The sequence below is a fragment of the Chiloscyllium punctatum genome, chromosome 50 (assembly GCF_047496795.1).
Source record: "Chiloscyllium punctatum isolate Juve2018m chromosome 50, sChiPun1.3, whole genome shotgun sequence".
NCBI lineage: Eukaryota > Metazoa > Chordata > Chondrichthyes > Orectolobiformes > Hemiscylliidae > Chiloscyllium > Chiloscyllium punctatum.
In genome coordinates this window covers 37,186,830-37,207,484 of record NC_092788.1, presented here as the reverse complement: position 1 = coordinate 37,207,484, position 20,655 = coordinate 37,186,830, and the positions used below count along the sequence as shown (strand labels likewise).

The 20,655-nt window shown below is 46.2% G+C and overlaps 1 long non-coding RNA gene and 2 other non-coding genes across 4 annotated transcripts in view; all 3 read right to left on the bottom strand.

Moving 5' to 3' along the window:
* Positions 1–278: 278 nt before the first annotated feature.
* trnav-aac (transfer RNA valine (anticodon AAC)) lies at positions 279–351 on the bottom strand. Its single transcript has one exon. It is a non-coding gene; the product is annotated as a tRNA-Val (tRNA).
* Positions 352–3,036: 2,685 nt separating this feature from the next.
* Positions 3,037–3,109, bottom strand: trnav-aac (transfer RNA valine (anticodon AAC)). The gene has a single exon. It is a non-coding gene; the product is annotated as a tRNA-Val (tRNA).
* Positions 3,110–5,909: 2,800 nt separating this feature from the next.
* The window catches only part of LOC140469977 (uncharacterized), a 33,414-nt gene continuing 18,668 nt past the window's right edge, over positions 5,910–20,655 (bottom strand). Inside the window, exons 3-4 of one of the 2 annotated variants that reach the window (XR_011956248.1) lie at positions 12,759–12,893; positions 5,910–5,964 (exon numbers count right to left, since the gene is read on the bottom strand). This is a non-coding gene — a long non-coding RNA (uncharacterized lncRNA). Of the gene's footprint in view, positions 5,965–11,342; positions 11,419–12,758; positions 12,894–20,655 lie in introns of those variants that run through there. The other variant, XR_011956249.1, reaches the window with a different exon arrangement.

The following is a 20,655-nucleotide window of genomic DNA, read 5'->3' as shown; positions in this document are numbered from 1 at the left end:
AACCGGGCCGCCTGCGCAAGGAATGCAAATGCGGTACTGCTTTTCGTGGAAGGATCAGAACGCGGCAAGGACACTCTCAAACAGAATGGCATATGCATCAGAACCAGGTTGGAGAAAAACTTTATAATGCTTTACACAGTAATTAAATGGAGTTGCCTTACATTTCACTACGAGAGCACATTCTTTCAAGCAAATTCGAAGGCAGGTTTGCAGATGGGAAAGCAAGCAAGAAAGCTCCGTTCTTGTCCATGTAAAAGGCTGCAGTTGACGAACAAAGCAGTTTCTGCCCAGTTTCGAACTAGGGACCTTTCGCGTGTTAGGCGAACGTGATGACCACTACACTACAGAAACCAGCCGCGGCGGCCGTGAGATTGATGACAATATATAGACAATGATTTCGTCAATGTTTGGACCGAAGGGCGAGGTGGAATAAGCTGGGACGACTTTCCCTGCAGCGGAACGGCTGCGATACGATCTTACGGAAGGGTTGTAAACTGAGTATTTCTGTGTTTTACCCAAATTGGGGTGAGTTGAAAACTCGAGAGCATAGGTTTAAGGTGAGTGGGCTGAAATTGACAAACGACCTGAGGCACATTTCCCACACAGAAGGTTGTGCGTGTATGGAATGAGCTCCCAGAGGAAGTGGAGAAGGCTATTACACTCAGAAAATTGCAAAGGTAATCGGATGAGTTTCTGGACAGGATGGGTTTAGAGGGATTGGGGCCAAATGCTGGGGAACGGGACTTGTTTAATTTTGGTTATGTGGTGAGCATGGATGAGATACACCTAAATATCTGTTTCCACGCCGTGTACCCCCATAACGTCGTGTTGCTAACACCGGCTTTAAAGGATTACTTTTTAGCGGAGTTTTCCATCGCAGTCTGTGGCACAATCGTTTAGTCTGTTCGACTGCTCACGGGAAAGGTAGTATTGTGAAACACTGCAGATACGAACAACTTCCTTAATTTTGCCCCGACTGACCATACTCCGTGAAATTTTCCAAGACCTCAATTGAGGAGTTTTGCTGCTCGAAGTTACCTCAGAAACCCTGTTAACTCGTAATGTGCTGAGCGAATCGCAAAACAGAAAGCATTTTTCACGGAACACAAACAAAACTGGCATGCCGAATGCATTTTCATACAGAGAGATGCATGAATGCTAAATGTGTCACAGTCCGAGGACATGAGTCATAAAGTAATCTCACAACTAACAACAGGGCAATTCCAAACTGCTCTTTCAAACATACTGCAGCGTTAGTGCACCACCACTTTCCAGACAATGCTGAAAAGAGAGATAGAAAGAACATCATAAGAACGGGCCATAAAAAGTGAATTTCACCATTCACAGTCTCGATTAGATTACCTTTTCCTTCTGATGACTCCAGGACGGAAATGAAGGAAATGGGAGAAATTCAATAACATATGACACCGAAATTCATTGGAACGATTTTCCCATTGGACAGAAAACCAAATAACGACGAGTCGAGTCACCGCAGGACTTTGTTTCACAACAGCGATGAAATAATAGTCTCCATTCGGTTCCAGTAAAAGCACAAATCGCTTTGGAACAGCAGAGCTGTTTGCGATTTTCCGCGCGGGAGGCGAACGCGATCATGACAGCAGAGACACTTGGACACTTCGGTCAAATAACCATGAGCTGCTAGACATTACTACAATTTCGATTCTTGCTTTGCTAAATGATTTCACACATTGCTCGAAACAGGACGACTTTCACGTTTACACGGAACACGAAACACACCTGACTACAGGGAAAATGCACAAAGCTGAGCAGGCCGTGTTCCACATCAAACCGTGCAGCATTTATTCAGTCACTGTGTCTGTTTTGCAGAAGAAGGGTCCCAAAGAATGTTCTCCACCCTAAAACCGGAGGTCGCATTACAATCCGAGAACGACACATCACATTGTGAGCATGCTCTGACCTCGGGGCCGGTTCGAGATGCCACTTTCCGTGCCTTTTACTTTAACCGTGCAATTTGCTGCAGAGATGTTCACTCCTGGACATGAGCCACGTGGATACCAACTGAGTCGGAAACCTGTGCGGGAATCGACGAGAAGCGATTCAATAAATTTTGCTAACTTCCATGGTGCTTATTGGAAATGCAGTTTCTGTTCAAGTCAATCGAAAAGGCAGTTTCTGAACATCGTAACAGAAGTCAAAAGGTAATTACCTCACCCCACCCCACTCCGGAAGAGGTGCTAACTGCCCTTGAGTGCTTTTTGATCTCGATGTGAAGAGCTCACACGCCTCTGAGTCACCTTCAAGTCTCTGTTTGCGGAGTGAATCACAAAGAAGGACTTTTACCAGAGCTGCAACCGCCTCACTTCCCCACTCGCTCTCCCCTTTTACATTTTCCTGCTCGTCAGTGATTTAAAGAAAACAAAATGGATGCGATGTCATTCTGTAGCCTCTCTGTCGATTCCTCCGTTTCAGTTCCAACATGGCTTAGATCTCGGGGCGCACCTTAATATTAGCGGCGCTATGAAAGCACAAGTTCAAAGGTTCCTCTGAGAGTGTAAATTATTTCATTGCTGTTGCTGATTGAATGAGCCACTAACGTGCGAACTGCCCCAAAATATGATTCAGGAATCTGGTACCAACTCTCGCGCGTTGAATAACGACAGACAGCTTCCAAATATGGCCTTTCAGAGACGACTTTGGGGTACATTTGACAGACAGACAAGTTCAGGAATCCGTGGTGCGCTGTGACACCAGCGCAGCAGCTTCTTCCCTGCCTTTGAACCGGGCCGCCTGCGCAAGGAATGCAAATGCGGTACTGCTTTTCGTGGAAGGATCAGAACGCGGCAAGGACACTCTCAAACAGAATGGCATATGCATCAGAACCAGGTTGGAGAAAAACTTTATAATGCTTTACACAGTAATTAAATGGAGTTGCCTTACATTTCACTACGAGAGCAGATTCTTTCAAGCAAATTCGAAGGCAGGTTTGCAGATGGGAAAGCAAGCAAGAAAGCTCCGTTCTTGTCCATGTAAAAGGCTGCAGTTGACGAACAAAGCAGTTTCTGCCCAGTTTCGAACTAGGGACCTTTCGCGTGTTAGGCGAACGTGATGACCACTACACTACAGAAACCAGCCGCGGTCGCCGTGAAATTGATGACAATATATAGACAATGATTTCGTCAATGTTTGGACCGGAGGGCGAGGTGGAATAAGCTGGGACGACTTTCCCTGCAGCGTAACGGCTGCGATATTGTCTTATGGAAGGGTTGTAAACTGAGTATTTCTGTGTTTTACCCAAATTGGGGTGAGTTGAAAACTCGAGAGCATAGGTTTAAGGTGAGTGGGCTGAAATTGACAAACGACCTGAGGCACATTTCCCACACAGAAGGTTGTGCGTTTATGGAATGAGCTCCCAGAGGAAGTGGAGAAGGCTATTACACTCAGAAAATTGCAAAGGTAATCGGATGAGTTTCTGGACAGGATGGGTTTAGAGGGATTGGGGCCAAATGCTGGGGAACGGGACTTGTTTAATTTTGGTTATGTGGTGAGCATGGATGAGATACACCTAAATATCTGTTTCCACGCCGTGTACCCCCATAACGTCGTGTTGCTAACACCGGCTTTAAAGGATTACTTTTTAGCGGAGTTTTCCATCGCAGTCTGTGGCACAATCGTTTAGTCTGTTCGACTGCTCACGGGAAAGGTAGTATTGTGAAACACTGCAGATACGAACAACTTCCTTAATTTTGCCCCGACTGACCATACTCCGTGAAATTTTCCAAGACCTCAATTGAGGAGTTTTGCTGCTCGAAGTTACCTCAGAAACCCTGTTAACTCGTAATGTGCTGAGCGAATCGCAAAACAGAAAGCATTTTTCACGGAACACAAACAAAACTGGCATGCCGAATGCATTTTCATACAGAGAGATGCATGAATGCTAAATGTGTCACAGTCCGAGGACATGAGTCATAAAGTAATCTCACAACTAACAACAGGGCAATTCCAAACTGCTCTTTCAAACATACTGCAGCGTTAGTGCACCACCACTTTCCAGACAATGCTGAAAAGAGAGATAGAAAGAACATCATAAGAACGGGCCATAAAAAGTGAATTTCACCATTCACAGTCTCGATTAGATTACCTTTTCCTTCTGATGACTCCAGGACGGAAATGAAGGAAATGGGAGAAATTCAATAACATATGACACCGAAATTCATTGGAACGATTTTCCCATTGGACAGAAAACCAAATAACGACGAGTCGAGTCACCGCAGGACTTTGTTTCACAACAGCGATGAAATAATAGTCTCCATTCGGTTCCAGTAAAAGCACAAATCGCTTTGGAACAGCAGAGCTGTTTGCGATTTTCCGCGCGGGAGGCGAACGCGATCATGACAGCAGAGACACTTGGACACTTCGGTCAAATAACCATGAGCTGCTAGACATTACTACAATTTCGATTCTTGCTTTGCTAAATGATTTCACACATTGCTCGAAACAGGACGACTTTCACGTTTACACGGAACACGAAACACACCTGACTACAGGGAAAATGCACAAAGCTGAGCAGGCCGTGTTCCACATCAAACCGTGCAGCATTTATTCAGTCACTGTGTCTGTTTTGCAGAAGAAGGGTCCCAAAGAATGTTCTCCACCCTAAAACCGGAGGTCGCATTACAATCCGAGAACGACACATCACATTGTGAGCATGCTCTGACCTCGGGGCCGGTTCGAGATGCCACTTTCCGTGCCTTTTACTTTAACCGTGCAATTTGCTGCAGAGATGTTCACTCCTGGACATGAGCCACGTGGATACCAACTGAGTCGGAAACCTGTGCGGGAATCGACGAGAAGCGATTCAATAAATTTTGCTAACTTCCATGGTGCTTATTGGAAATGCAGTTTCTGTTCAAGTCAATCGAAAAGGCAGTTTCTGAACATAGTAACAGAAGTCAAAAGGTAATTACCTCACCCCACCCCCACTCCGGAAGAGGTGCTAACTGCCCTTGAGTGCTTTTTGATCTCGATGTGAAGAGCTCACACGCCTCTGAGTCACCTTCAAGTCTCTGTTTGCGGAGTGAATCACAAAGAAGGACTTTTACCAGAGCTGCAACCTCCTCACTTCCCCACTCGCTCTCCCCGTTTACATTTTCCTGCTTGTCAGTGATTTAAAGAAAACCAAATGGATGCGATGTCATTCTGTAGCCTCTCTGTCGATTCCTCCGTTTCAGTTCCAACATGGCTTAGATCTCGGGGCGCACCTTAATATTAGCGGCGCTATGAAAGCACAAGTTCAAAGGTTCCTCTGAGAGTGTAAATTATTTCATTGCTGTTGCTGATTGAAAGAGCCACTAACGTGCGAACTGCCCCAAAATATGATTCAGGAATCTGGTACCAACTCTCGCGCGTTGAATAACGACAGACAGCTTCCAAATGAGGCCTTTCAGAGGCGACTTTGGGGTACATTTGACAGACAGACAAGTTCAGGAATCCGTGGTGCGCTGTGACACCAGCGCAGCAGCTTCTTCCCTGCCTTTGAACCGGGCCGCCTGCGCAAGGAATGCAAATGCGGTACTGCTTTTCGTGGAAGGATCAGAACGCGGCAAGGACACTCTCAAACAGAATGGCATATGCATCAGAACCAGGTTGGAGAAAAACTTTATAATGCTTTACACAGTAATTAAATGGAGTTGCCTTACATTTCACGACGAGAGCAGATTCTTTCAAGCAAATTCGAAGGCAGGTTTGCAGATGGGAAAGCAAGCAAGAAAGCTCCGTTCTTGTCCATGCAAAAGGCTGCAGTTGACGAACAAAGCAGTTTCTGCCCAGCTTCGAACTGGGGAACTTTCGCGTGTTAGGCGAACGTGATGACCACTACGCTACAGAAACCAGCCGATGTCGCCGATCCAGCACTGAAAGTTGAAGCCATTCTCCGTTTCACCTTTCTGTTTCCAATCGCTCGTTGTTGTCCAGCGTAATTGACATCTTGAAAACGATAAAAAAAAGACACGTGAAATTGATGACAATATATAGACAATGATTTCGTCAATGTTTGGACCGTAGGGCGAGGTGGAATAAGCTGGGACGACTTTCTTGCGGAATTGCCACTTTAAAATAATGAAAAAAAGAACATTCCAAACAAAGGCTTTGATGTGGTGAGCTCTGGTCAGTCATATAGATACACACGGAGAGTGCTTTCTACCAGAGCAGCACCAGGTCAGTGTCAGGCACACAGACAGAATGGGCACATAGATTCACATCGGAGCTCACATCTCCCAACCTGGGAATCTGAAGCTGTGCACAGCCTTTATGGTAAATATCTGCATACATAGGACATCGAGATCAGCCCAACAGTTCGATCAAAAAGAGTCAGTCATTCAAATTGTAATATCCTTCAGGTTCCACAACCCATTCTCGGTCCCATCCTGCAGGTTCTATGAATCCAGCGCTTTCTCGCTTCCTGCAGGTTCCACGTCCCTTCATACATTTGTACCATCCTCCAGGTTCTGCAGCCCTGCCTACTTCTGTAACATGACCTGGACTCTACAACCTTTCCTTCATCTGTAATGTTCCCCAGTGGGGACTGGAGGGTGATGGGGTTTACAGAGACAGTGAATGATATCAGAATGGGAGGGTGTTGCAGATATTAGAAATATTGCAGTGGTTAAAATAGAGGCTTCAGGACTTTTGAGGGTTGGTGCTAATAAAGGAGGTTTCAGAGCGAAGGATGATTGTCGGGACATGAAGAGGTTTCACTGTTCATGAGAGTTGTAGGGATCAGAGGAAGTTACCAAGATAGGGAGGGTTTAAGATTGCAGGATTCCACAAACAACCTTTACAAGGTGAAAGGCAGGATTCTTGACAGTTTGGAGGAACAGAAGAATCTTGAAGTCCACATCCGTAGATCCCTCAATGTTGATTGCCTTGTTCAGAAGGTGTATGGTGTGTTGGCTTTCATTAGCCGGGGATTGAGTTTAAGTTCCACAAAGTTATGCTGCAGCTCTATCGAGTCCTGGTTAGAGAACATTTGGTATATTGTGTTCAGTTCTGGTTACCTCATTATCAGAAGGACGTGGAAGCTTTAGAGAGGGTGTAGAGGAGATTTATCAGGAGTGGAGGTCTAATGAAGAAAGGTTGAGGGAATTAGGGCTTTTCTCATTGGAATGAAAAAGGATGAGAAGTGACTTGGTAAAAGTAAACGAGATGATTTGAGGCCTCAGTGGCGAGGATAACCAGATACTTTTCCATTTGCACAAATGGCTATAATGAGGGGAAATAAATGGAAGGTGATTGTAGAAAGTTTTACGGGAAATGTGAGAGGGTTTTTTTTTACACATAGAGTGGCAGATGCATGGAATGCACCGCCAACATTTGTAATGGAGTCCAATACATTCGGGCCATTTAAGCAACACATAGATAGGCACATGGATGATAGTAAAATGTAGGGTCTGTAGTTTAGTTTAATCTGAGAGTAGTATAAAAGGCCAGTGCAACGTCAAGGGCCGAAGGGCCGCACTGTGCTGTACTGCTCTATATTCTAAATAAGGAGGCTCACAATGGCACAAAGGGGTTTCAAAAAGCTGGAGAGATGGGATCTGAATGAAGAGACACAAACAGGAAGGTGTGCTAGGATTGTCAGGAGGTAACAGAGACAGCAATGGCCTAATCTGGAGCAGACGACCCAGACTGGGAGGGGTGTGAGGACTGGAGGTGGTTTCACAGGGATGGAGGACCAGAGAACCACAAGGTGTCACAGAAATGTGGATAGCTGTCGGGTTTACAGGAGTTCATGGAGATGGGGAGGTGGGGAGGGATGCAGCAGTTACAGGCATAAGGATGTTGGTAGGATGGGGTGGTTTGCACAGACAGGAATGTTTTAGGTGAATGGAGCAGATTACAGAAATCTAGACAGTTCTATAAATTAAAAGAACAAGCAGATATGTGGAGGGCAGTCGTGACTGAAGATGTTTATAGTTATTGAAAGGCTTAGGTTCTGGGGGTTATTTAGGTATAGAGGGGGTATAGACCGGGAGATAAGGACATCCATTTTGGTTGGAGACAGTTTCACAGATAAGGGAGCATTAGTAACTCCTGCAGTTTGGTCAAAGTGGAAAGTTTGAAGGGGAAGGTGACATTTACACAGATAGGGGTCTAAGAGATGGAGAAGGTTATGGAGATGAGTAGATGATGGACAGACTGGAAGACCCGATATTGACAGGATGGGTGATAGGCAAGGGAGGATGTTACACAGATAGTGAGTCTTTTCGGAACTGGATCAGATAGTCACAGGCATTGCAGTGAGTTCTACAGATCAGGAGTGCTGCAGGGACCTGAGATTGATCATGTCTTTAGGACTGGAAAAAGATATGAATAGCTTAAACTCTATGTATGCTGTTTTCTTTTTCCTGAACAGAGCCTCAATATCCCTCATCAGCCAGGGATCCCTTAACCTGCCAGATTTTCCCTTCACTCTAATAGGGACATACTGGCCCTAGACTCTTGAGATCACACTTTTAAAAGCTTCCCGTTTGCCAGTCATTCATTTTCCTTCAAACAGACTCGCCCAATTGATGGTAGTCATAATGTAGAGCAGCTGGTGTTGGAATGGAATGTACAACACTAAAAATCACACAACACCAGCTTACAGCCCAGCAGGTTTATCTTGAGGCACTAGGTTTTGGAGCGCTACTTCATCAGGGGGTTGTGGAGCACAATCATAAGGCACAGAATTTATAGCAACAGGATAGCAGTGTCATGGAATGCAATATCAAACACATTTAGTTTAAGCCTTTCATCTTTTAGGATGGCCACCTGCGCTTCGAAATCTAGTGCTTCAAAATAAACCTGTTGGACTATAACCTGGTGTTGTGTGATTTTTAATTCACCCAGTCGACCTCGCTCGATCCTGCCTCATGGCCCCAAATCTGGCCCTGCTCCAGTTTCACACCTTAATCTGTCAGCGTGTCTGATCTTTTTTCCATAACAATGTGAAAACAAAGACAGTTGTAGTCACTGGACCCAAAGGAAAGGCCAGGTAATTACAGACCAAATAGTCTGACAGCAGGGGGAGGGAAATTATTGGGAACAATTATGAGGGACAGTTTGAATCAATAACTGGAAAGGCAGGAAATAATTCGGGGTAGTCAGCACGGATTTGGTAAAGGAAGATCCTGACTGATGAATTCAGCTGAGCTTTCTTTGAAATTGCGATTGAAAATGTTGATAAGGGAAGTGCAGATGATGTGGGTTCCAGGGAGTTCATTAAGGCCTTTGACAAGGTCCCACATGGAAGGCTGTTCCAAAAGGGAAGAGCCACTGGGATCCAAGGCAAGTTGGCAAATTGGATCCAAAGCTGGTGGAGGGTTGTTTCTGTGATGAGAATCCTTTCACCAGCGGATGTACCACAGGGATCTGTGCAGGAACCATCGCTGTTTATTATGTACATTAATGAGTTCGATGTGATAGCAGAAGGTTTACAGATGACATGAAGGGTGAGGGTGTTAACCACAGTGATGTGGATGTTCTCAGGCTACAGTCTGAAGGTTGAAGTTGGGACTCAATTTCAAAGAGTTACTTCAATCGATAAGGCAGTCAAGAGCAGAGCAGGCAATGAGGGAAAACCGATCAATTAAACTGCACTTCCTTTGATGTAAAAGGCCTGACAGATAAGGCAGATGAGTGCATGGCATAGGATGGGAACATGGGACTGAAATATCACAGGTATTACAGAACAATAGCTGAGGGAGGGACAGGACCGGCAGCTCAATGTTCCAGGAACAGATGCTATAGGAAGGACAGAACAGGAGGCAGAAGTGGAGGGAGAGTGGAGTTCTTGATTAGTGAAAAAAAATCACTGCAGCACTTAGAGAGGATATGCCTGGGGATCGCCCAGTGAAATTCTCTTAGTGGAACTGAGAAAAAAGAATGAGTCATCACTTTGATATGACTGTATTACAGGCCCCCAATAGTCAACGGGAAATAGAGCAGTAAATATATCAGGAGATCTCAGATATCTAACAATGATAGGGTTTTAATGGTTGGAGATTTTAACTTTCCATACCCAGACTGGGACTGCCATAATGGGAGGAATTCATTCAGTATGTTCAAGAAATCTGTCTCAGTCAATATGGAAATGACCTGACTGCAGAAAGAGATCAAACCTGACCTCCCCTTAGGAAACAAAAGTAGGGAAAGGGGCTGAAGTGTTTGTAGGGGAGCACTTTGGCAAAATCCCCATACTTCTATTAGTTTGAACATAAATATCACATCAGAACTTACTGTGGAGAAACTCCGGGGAAGTCAGGGAAATAAACAGTGATGTCTTCACAAGAGTCCCCATTGGTGAACAGGAGGTGCTGAAGGTTTTAAATCGCATAAAAAGTAGACAACTCTCTCGGAACTAATCAGGTGGAGCCCATGACATTGGGGGTGGGGTGGGGGGGGGTGGTGGGCTGGAGTTAGGGAAGAAATTGCGGGGTACCTTAGAGAGATATTTCTATCAAAGACAGCAACAGGTAATGAGCTGGGAGTCTGGAGAGTGACTAATGCTATGCCAGTATTTAAGAAAGGCTGCGAGGGAAAGCCAGGGACCTAAAGACCAATTAGCTTGATGTAAGTTGTGCGAATGTTGTTGGAAGCGATTCTGCGGGATAGGAGTGACAGGCATTTGGAAAGGTAATGATTGATTCAGGATCATCAGCACAGCTTTGTGCATACAAGGTAGTGTCTCACAAACTTGACTGAGTTTGTCGAAGATGTGATTAAGAAGATAGACGAAGACAGAGCAGTAGACATTGTCTATCCTGACTTCAGCAAGGCCTTTGACAGGGTTTATCGTGGTGCACTGGTTAGTAAGGTTAGATCACATGGGATCAGGGAGACCGAGACAAACGGACACAAAATGGGCTTGACAGTAGGAGACAGAGGGTAGTGGGAGAGGTTTGTTGTGTGGACTGGAGGCTCTGACCAGCGGTGTGCCATAAGGATTGGTGCTGGGGCCACATGTACATTATTTACATGAACGAGAATATAGGAATCATTGTTAGTAAGCTAAATAAGTGTTACAGTGGGGAGTGAAGACAGATATCGAAGAGGCTCTTGATCAACTGGACAAGTGGATCAAGGAATGAAAGATGGATTTTAATTAAAGGATTTTGTTAAGACAAAACAGGGACAATTAACACTGTTAATGGTAGGGCCCTATTCAATGCTGTCGAACAGACAGTGAGACCAAGGAGTGCAGTGACATTGTTCCTTGGAAGCGGTGTCATGGATGGACAGGGTGGTGAAAGCGGATGAGGCACACTTGCCATCATGGATCAGAGCATTGAATACCTGAGTTGGTCCATCCTGATACGGCTGTATTAGACATTGCTGGGTCCCCAGTTGGAGTACTGTGGAGAATTCTGATCATCCCGATTTAGGAAGCATTTTCTAAAACTGTACACGGAGCAAAGATTGACGAAGATGTTATTGATACTGGAGGGTTTGACTTACACGGATAAGGTGGATAAGCTGGGATGCACAACAGTGGGAATGAGATAGCCTTGGCAGATAAAGTTAAGGAGAATGTAAGGAAATTCTACAGCATACAAGTACAAAAAAGCAACGAGAGAGACAATAAGGCCCCTCAGGTGAGGAACCACAGGAGATGGGCAAGACACTAAATGAACATTTCATGTCAGAACATACTGTGGACAAAGACTAGGAAACAAAGGGAAAGAAACAGTGATGTCTTGTAAAGAGTCCCCATTACAGGAGAGGTGGTGTTGGATGTCTAAGAACTCAAATGTAGAAAAAGCCCTAAGGTCCTGAACAACTGTATCCCAGAACATTGTAGCAAAGTAGTGGCAGGGACATGAGCAAAAATATTTATATCATTGTCCTGCGTATTTCCATTTGGCATAGGAGGCTGAGGGGTGACCTTATAAAGCTTTACAAACCATGAGGGGTACAGGTAACGTGAATAGTGAAGGTCTCTACCCTAGGGTAGGGGAGTCCATAACTAGAGGGCAGAAATATGAGGTGGGAGAGGGAAGACTTAAAAGGGATCAGAGAAGGACATTTTTCACAGAGAGCATGGTGCACATATTGAATAAGTTGCCAGGGGAAGTGATGGTGAGAAGCACAATGACAGCATGGAAAAGACATTTTAGTTAGATACATGGAGAGGAGAAGGCTTGAAGGGATATGAGCCAATTGCAGGGAAACGTGACCCGTTCAGGAACCATCTTCAGCATCGACTTGTTGGATCAAAGTAAAGGTTCTGTGTCTGTGCTGCATGACTCTGTCATTGGAGGAGGGGACTACAGAGATAAGGCACACTGTAGACACTGAAGCAACTTAAAGTGATAGGGATGATAGTCTGGAATGCAATACATTTCAAATATGTGGAGGGACTATAGAGAAGGGAGGAGGTTACAGGGACAGGAACTGTTACAGGAGTTAAAAATTATTGAAGACGCCGGTCTATGCGACATGCCATAGATAGTGTTGGAGAGGGAAATACCGAACAGAGAGATCCCAGGCAGCATTCCCACCCTCTCTTGGGAAGCCTGCTTTCCCTTATGTTGTACTGATGCTCACTAAGACAGCATAGGCCTGGATTGATAACTGTGACACACCGATGCGGTCTCTGTACAACAAAACTTACAGGAGGGGTGGTGATTGAGGCTGAGGTGTGTCTGTACTCTGCTCCCCCTCCAGCACTGGATCTATGTCATGTCTTGTTAGCCGATATATGGAGCCCTCTCATTGCTCTCTGCACTGAGTGATCTTACCTCACTGCAGGATTTATTGAAGGCTCCAGATCTCCCTGCCCTTTGTCTCTCTGGCTGACCAACCATCTTCAATGTGGTGATGGACGAGACACCCAGCAGCTGTGAAGTCTATTGAGTCAGGACCTTCCTGAGCACCTATAGGAGACAGACAAATAGACAGAATTGGAATTTATACTGATGTAGTGAGAGTTACACATGGTGAATGGTCCTGAGTAAAACAGAGATCTGTAAAATCCCAGATTCCGTCCTTGGCCTGTGCTGCTGCATCTCTCTGGGGTGGAGAATTCTGTTGAATCAGGATCTGGAGTGGCTATAAGAGCGAGGGGCATTGACAGAGGCAGCAATTACCGCATACAGTGAGGGATACCATATGGGGAGATACTGAGTGATATCAACAGAGTGCTGGAAGGAATCAGGCTCAAACAATCATGTCAGGAGGTTTTAGAATCAAACAATTGTGTAGGAAGAAGGGGTTCTGCTTCATGATGGTATAACTGGTCAGGAATGAGCAACCAGTGAGCAGGTGAAGTGATGGTCTAGTGGCATTATTGCTAGAGCATGTATCCAAAACCTCAGCTAATGTTCACGGGAGACAAGTTTGAATCACACCATCATGTCGGTAGGTTTATGGACAGGGCTGTAAACTGACAGAGGTGATGCAGGGACAGGGTCCAGGTGAAAGGAGCTTTCCAAATCCAAAGAGAAAAGGTGAAGCATCGGAACAGCATGGGAATGTGACTGAAGACAAGCAGAAAGGAACAGGAAAGTTTAGTTAAAACTGTACATCAGTGAATCGGGTTGTGACAGGAAATTGTGAGAAAGAGTAAATTATGATTTGTTTGGAATGGACAAAGTCTCTGCAATAAGGTAGATGGATTTGTGACACAGAGATAAAAGAGATTTAGACAGCAATGAGACATGGTTACAGGGCGAACAAAAGGTGGAGCATAAATATTCAATGGTTCACAACCTTGTGGAAACTCAGGCAAAATGGGTAACACGAACAATAATGGATACCAAAGGCATGACAGAGAAAGCATTTGGCCACAGATCATGAAGTAGAGTAAGTTTGAATGTAAATTCTGGCTACTACTTGCAAAGGACACAAGCAGCAGAACAGTTTTAGCCACCAAACAGCATTTCATTGTTCATCACTGCAATAAACAGGAATCAATTAGAATTTTTAATAAAAGCATTGTGATAACTTTGGGAAACATAAATATTCCCAAAATCTAGGACATTCACACTGACAAGAGTCATATTGGAAGAGGAGTTCAGAAAATTATTTTTCAGTGTTTCTTTGAATAACACATTGTGCAACTGACTAGGGACATAACTATTTCCGAGCGACTGTTGTGTGATGTAACTTAGTGAATGAGTAATGTCACCTGGAGAGATCCCCTGGGAAATTGTGAGAAAGTGCAGTTTAAAGAAATATAAAGTTTTAAAGTGAATCACAGAAAGGACAAGCTACAACTAGAAACAAAAATAGTCAATTACATGAGTTTGAGAGAACTGACCAAGGTGAACAGGCTAAACAGACTGAAATATGTGTCTGTAAATGGACAGTGGAAAACATTTAAAGGAACAGTGTAAAACACTCAACAAAAGGACATTACATTGAAACAGTGAAAACCTCAGCAAGAAATCCCCACTGGTCCCTCACTCAGGACAAAAGGGATAATACTAGATTATGAGGCTGAGAAGATCACCACAAAATACTTAAATCCTGAAGTGAGAGAGTGTTTTAGGAGTAAATGTTAAATAGATTGCAAAGGGTCTGCTCGCAGGAGGAGGGTTGTGGGAAGGGGAATCATTGTCAGGGTTTAATGACACAATAGGAACAGGGAGAGGTGAAGGTGCTGGAGGTGGTGAGAGTGTTACAGAGAGTGGTCAGGACCTGAACAGTGTTACAAAGCCAGTACGGATTGCTGCAGCTGGAGGGGTTTGCAGAGTTAGGGAGGGACATATGTATTTTTATTTGTTCATTCATGGGATGTGGGTTTCACTGCCTGGAACAACATTCTTTGACCCCACTGCTAATTATCCAGAGGGCAGCTCAAAGTCAGCCACATTGCTGTGGATCTGGAGTCACATGTCGACCAGACCAGGTCAGAATGTCAGATGTCCTTCACTAAATGAGGAAAGTGAACCAGGTGAGTTCTTCCTACTGAACAACAATGTTTTTATGATAGCCTCACCAATGTCTTTCCTACTCTCAATGCTCTCCTAATGCAGATAACCATCCCAAACTCCTGCTTCACCAGCCTGTCTCCCTGGGTCACTGACTGACAACACTAACCAGGGCCCGAACATGAACTGTACAAGTCCCACCCTGGTTGATTCCACCAAAATGGAACACTTCACCTTTATCTAATTAAACTTTATCTGCTATTCTTCAGCTCACTATCCCAGCAGTACTGTTAATCTTGTTGTATCATATAATCTTCTCCACTAACCACTTTACCACCAATGTCAGTGACACCCAAGAAGCTTACTTACCAGGAAACCAATATTCCCATCCAAACCATTTATCCAAATGACAAACAACAGTGGACCCACTCCACCACTGGTCATATACCTCCAGTCAGAAAAACAGGTCTCCCATCACCCTCTGTCTCCTACCATCAAGTAACTTTTGTATCCAGTTGACTAGCTCCTCCTGAATGCCATGTCCTTTTACACTGATCTGAGCTTATTACCCAGTTTACCACACAGAAAGTAGAACACAGAACAGTGCAGCACAAGACCCTTCGGCCATGATGCTATGACAACTTTTTATCCGGTTATAAGATCAAATTAACCTACATACCCTTCATTTTACTACTATCCATGTGTCTGTCCAAGAGTCTATTAAATGTCCCGAATGTGTCTAATTTTACTACCACCATTGGCAGTCCATCCAACCACCTACCATTCTCTATCCTCTTATCTCTCCTCCAATCATCTTAAAATTACACCCCCTTGTAACAGCCATTTATGCCATAGGAGGAAAAGTCTCTGACGATTCACTCACTCTGTGCCTCTTAACATCTTATTCACCTCTACCAAGTCCTTCTTCACTCCAATGAGAAAAGCCTTAGCTCCCTCAAACATTCTCCAGAAGAAATGCCCTCCTTTCCAGGCAGCATCCTGGTAAACCTCCTGTGTACGCTCTCTAAAATTGCACATCCTTGCTGTAAAAATGGGACCAGAACTGAACACAATATTCCATGTGTGGTCTCAACAGGTCGCTATAAAGATGCAGTAAAACCTCACGGCTCTTAAAATCAATCCCCTTGCTAAGGAAAGCCAACACAACATATGCCTTTTTAACAACCCTACCAACGTGCGTGGCAACTTGAGGGATCTATGGGCATGGACGCCATGAGCTCTCTGTTCCTCCACACTGCCAAGTATTCTGCCTTTCACCCTGTATTCTGTATTCAAATTCGACCTTCCAGAATGAATCACTTCACACGTTTCCGGATTGGACTCCATCTGCCACTTCCAGCCCAGCTCTGCGTCCTGTCAATGTCGCCCTGCAACCGACAACAGCCCTCCACATTCCCCACGACTCCACCAACCTTCGCATGATTTGCAAACTTACTAACCCACTCTCCAACATCCACATCCAAGTTATTTACAAAAATCACAAAGAGCAGAGTCCCAGAGCTGATTGTTACAGAACCCCACTGGTCACTGAGCTCCAGGCTCAATACTGTCCATCTGCTGCCACCCTCTGTTTTCTCCGAGCCATCCAATCCTGTATCCAGACAGACAGATTTCCCTGTATCCCAATCATCCTTCTTTTCTGAATGAACCATCAACATATTCTGTCATATCCTCAAAGAATTCAATAAGGTTTGTGAGGCATGACCTACCCCTCATAGTCATGCTGACTGTCTCTAATTTAACTATGGTTTTCCAAGTAGTCATAAATCCTGTCTTTACAGTCCTCGCCAATAATCTGCACACCACAGACATAAGACCAAATCTGTAATTACCAGAATTCTACTTCCGTAATATGGTCCAGACGCTACAAATCTTCTCTCCTCTGCCATGTTCCCCAGAAGGGCACTGGAGGGTGGTGGGGGTTACAGAGATAGGGAGGAATATCAGGACAGGAGGATTTTGCAGACATTAGGAGGGTTGCAGTGCCAAAAGGAGGTTTCAGTAATTGTGAAGTTTCATGGTGATGAAGGCATTTGAGGAGGGACGGAGGGAGGGAGGATTGTAGGGAAATGAGAGGTTTCACTGTTTCGGTGTTTTGTTAGGACTGCAAGTGGTTACTGATTTGGGGAGGGTGTAAGCACTGGTGGATATTACATAAACATGTGGTTTTGGTTGCAATGCAGGAAGAGGATTCAGGAAGCTGGAGAGTATGGGGTCTGAACGAGGTTACACAAATGGGATGAGTTGTCAGGAGTGGAGGTGTTTACAGAGACAGCAATGGTCTGATCTGGAGCAGAGGACCCAGATTGGGAGGCACGTGGGGACTGGAGGTGGTTTCACAGGGAGGGAGGACCATAGACCCACAGGAGGTTACAGAAATGTGGAGAGCTGTAGGTCTGACAGGTTCATGGAGTTGGGAATGTTGGGAGGGATGGAGAAGTTTACAGGGAAAAGGATGTTTGTAGGCCAGGGCTGGATCACAGACAGGGACTGTTTTAGGGAGCTGAGCAGATTACAGAGATAAAGAGATTTGTATCGACTGGAAGAACAAACTGAGATATACAGGGGAGTCGTGACTGGAGATGGTTATAGATATAGGAAGGCTTAGGTTCTGGGGGTTATGGAGGTTGAGGAATCTGGATTTCGTTTCAGAGATTGGGATTGCAATTTTGGTTGGAGACAGTTTCACAGATAAGGGAGCATAGCACAAACAGGAGGAAGTTGTAGAGGAGGGTGACGTTTAAACAGATAGTGGTGTAAGAGCTGGACAAGGTTATGGAGATGGGTAGATGGTGGAGACACAGGAGGAACTTACATTGACATGGGGGTGATAGTGACAGGAGGGTGTTAAATAGATAGTGGGTTTTGTAGGGACTGGATTGGGAGAGGCACAGGCATGGAGTGAGTTTGACAGATCAGGAATACTGCAGTGACCTGAGAGGATTACACTGATAGGGATCGTGGTCGGGTCTCCACAGACTGTTGGCGTTCAGGAACTGGAAGAGATTTGGTAGATAGGGAGGGATGTAAGAGCTGCAGGAGGTTGTGGAGAGTTGAAGAGTTGGAGCAATTTGCAGAGATAGGTTTCTCAGACAGGAGTAGGTTATAGATAGTGAGGGGTATGTGGTCTGAGTAAGTCAAAAAGAGGAGAGTTTTCACGTCTGGAAGAGGTTACACTGACAGGGACAGTTGAAGAGACTGAAGCAAAAATGCATGGAGAAGGTTACACAGATAGGGAGGCGAGTAGGGACTGAGGGTGAATACACAGACATGGAGGGTTGTATTGTTAGACGGAGCTGAGGGGGATAGGGACTGGTGTCGGGATTTTCACAGATAGGGAAGGTTGTGTTTTTGGAGAAGGTTACACTGATACAGACAGTGTTCGGGAGTGTTTAGTGGACGACAGAGGAGCTCAGAGAGAATGTATTATGGGGAGTGGAGGAGATTACAGACACAGAGATGGCTGTCGGGTTGAAAAGACCTTCTACAGATCCCCGGTGCTGTCAAGCTGGAGGGAGGTTATAACAATGAGTGCTGCCAAGACTTAATTACTTCACTGAAATAGAGCAGGTCTCAGCACGTTGTTGAGACAGTCCACATGAGTTTTCAGAGATACAAATGTTTATGGGAGTTTCAAGAGGGAACAATGATTGGGAGTGCTGTACCAAATGGGAATAGTTATAGGGAGGGTTCTAAAAGCAGGACGAGGTGACAGTCATATCGATCTTTGCAAGGACTGGAGAAGGTTACATAGGCAAGGAGTGTTTTAGAGTCTGGAGGAGATTACAGTGTTAAGGAGAATATTGGGGATAAGGCAAGGTGTAAGAGACGGGGATGGTTGACAGGGCTGGACAATAACCTCAATAGAATCGCCATCGTGTGCAACCAGGCCATTCGGCCCAACCAGTCCATTCCAAACCTCTGAAGACCTTCCTACCCAGACCCATCCCTCTACCTATACATTAAATCCTGCATTTCTCGTGGTGAACTGACTTAAACCACACATTCCTGAATACCACAGTCAATTTATGATGGCCAATCCACTGATGGTGCAAATATTGGAGACACACACACACACACACACACACACACACACAGAGCAAGGGAGCGACACGCACACACACAGAGCGAGGGAGGGACACGCACACACACACACAGCGAGGGAGGGACACGCACACACACACACAGCGAGGGAGGGACACGCACACACAGACAGCGAGGGAGGGACACGCACACACACACAGCGAGGGAGGGACGCGCACACACACTGCGAGGGAGCGACACGCACACACACACACTGTGAGGGAGCGACACGCACACACACACTGCGAGGGAGCGACACGCACACACACACTGTGAGGGAGCGACACGCACACACACACTGCGAGGGAGCGACACGCACACACACACTGCGAGGGAGCGACACGCACACACACACTGCGAGGGAGCGACACGCACACACACACTGCGAGGGAGCGACACGCACACTGCGAGGGAGCGACACACACACACACACACTGCGAGGGAGCGACACGCACACACACACACTGCGAGGGAGCGACACGCACACACACACACTGCGAGGGAGCGACACGCACACACACACACTGCGAGGGAGCGACACGCACACACACACAGCGAGGGAGCGACACGCACACACACACACTGCGAGGGAGCGACACGCACACACACACACTGCAAGGGAGCGATACGCACACACACACTGCAAGGGAGCGATACGCACACACACACACAGCAAGGGAGCTACACGCACGCACACACACACAGCAAGGGAGTGACACGCACACACACACACACACACACAGCAAGGGAGCGACACGCACACACACACACAGCAAGGGAGCGACACGCACACACACACAGCAAGGGAGCGACACGCACACACACACAGCAAGGGAGCGACACGCACACACACACACAGCAAGGGAGCGACACGCACACACACACACAGCAAGGGAGGGACACGCACGCACACACACAGCAAGGGAGCGACACGCACACACACACACACACACAGCAAGGGAGGGACACGCACACACACACACACACACAGCAAGGGAGCAACACGCACACACACACACAGCAAGGGAGCGACACGCACACACACTGCAAGGGAGCGACACGCACACACACTGCAAGGGAGCGACACGCACACACACTGCAAGGGAGCGACACGCACACTGCAAGGGAGCGACATGCACACACACTGCAAGGGAGCGACACACACACACACACACAGCAAGGGAGGCACACAGCGAAGGAGGGACAAGCACACACACTGCAAGGGGGTGGGCATGTGCACACAAATTGAGAGGGGGCACACACATGCAAAGCGAGGGAGGGACAGGCACAAATACACACACACACACACACACACACACACAAACACAAAGCAAGGGAGCGACATGCACACACACTGCAAGGGAGCGACATGCACACACACACACCGCAAGGGAGCGACACGCACACACACTGCAAGGGAGCGACATGCACACACACTGCAAGGGAGCGACATGCACACACACTGCAAGGGAGCGACACACACACACACACAGCAAGGGAGGCACACAGCGAAGGAGGGACAAGCACACACACCGCAAGGGGGTGGGCATGTGCACACAAATTGAGAGGGGGCACACACATGCAAAGCGAGGGAGGGACAGGCACAAATACACACACACACACACAAACACACTGCAAGGGAGCGACATGCACACACACA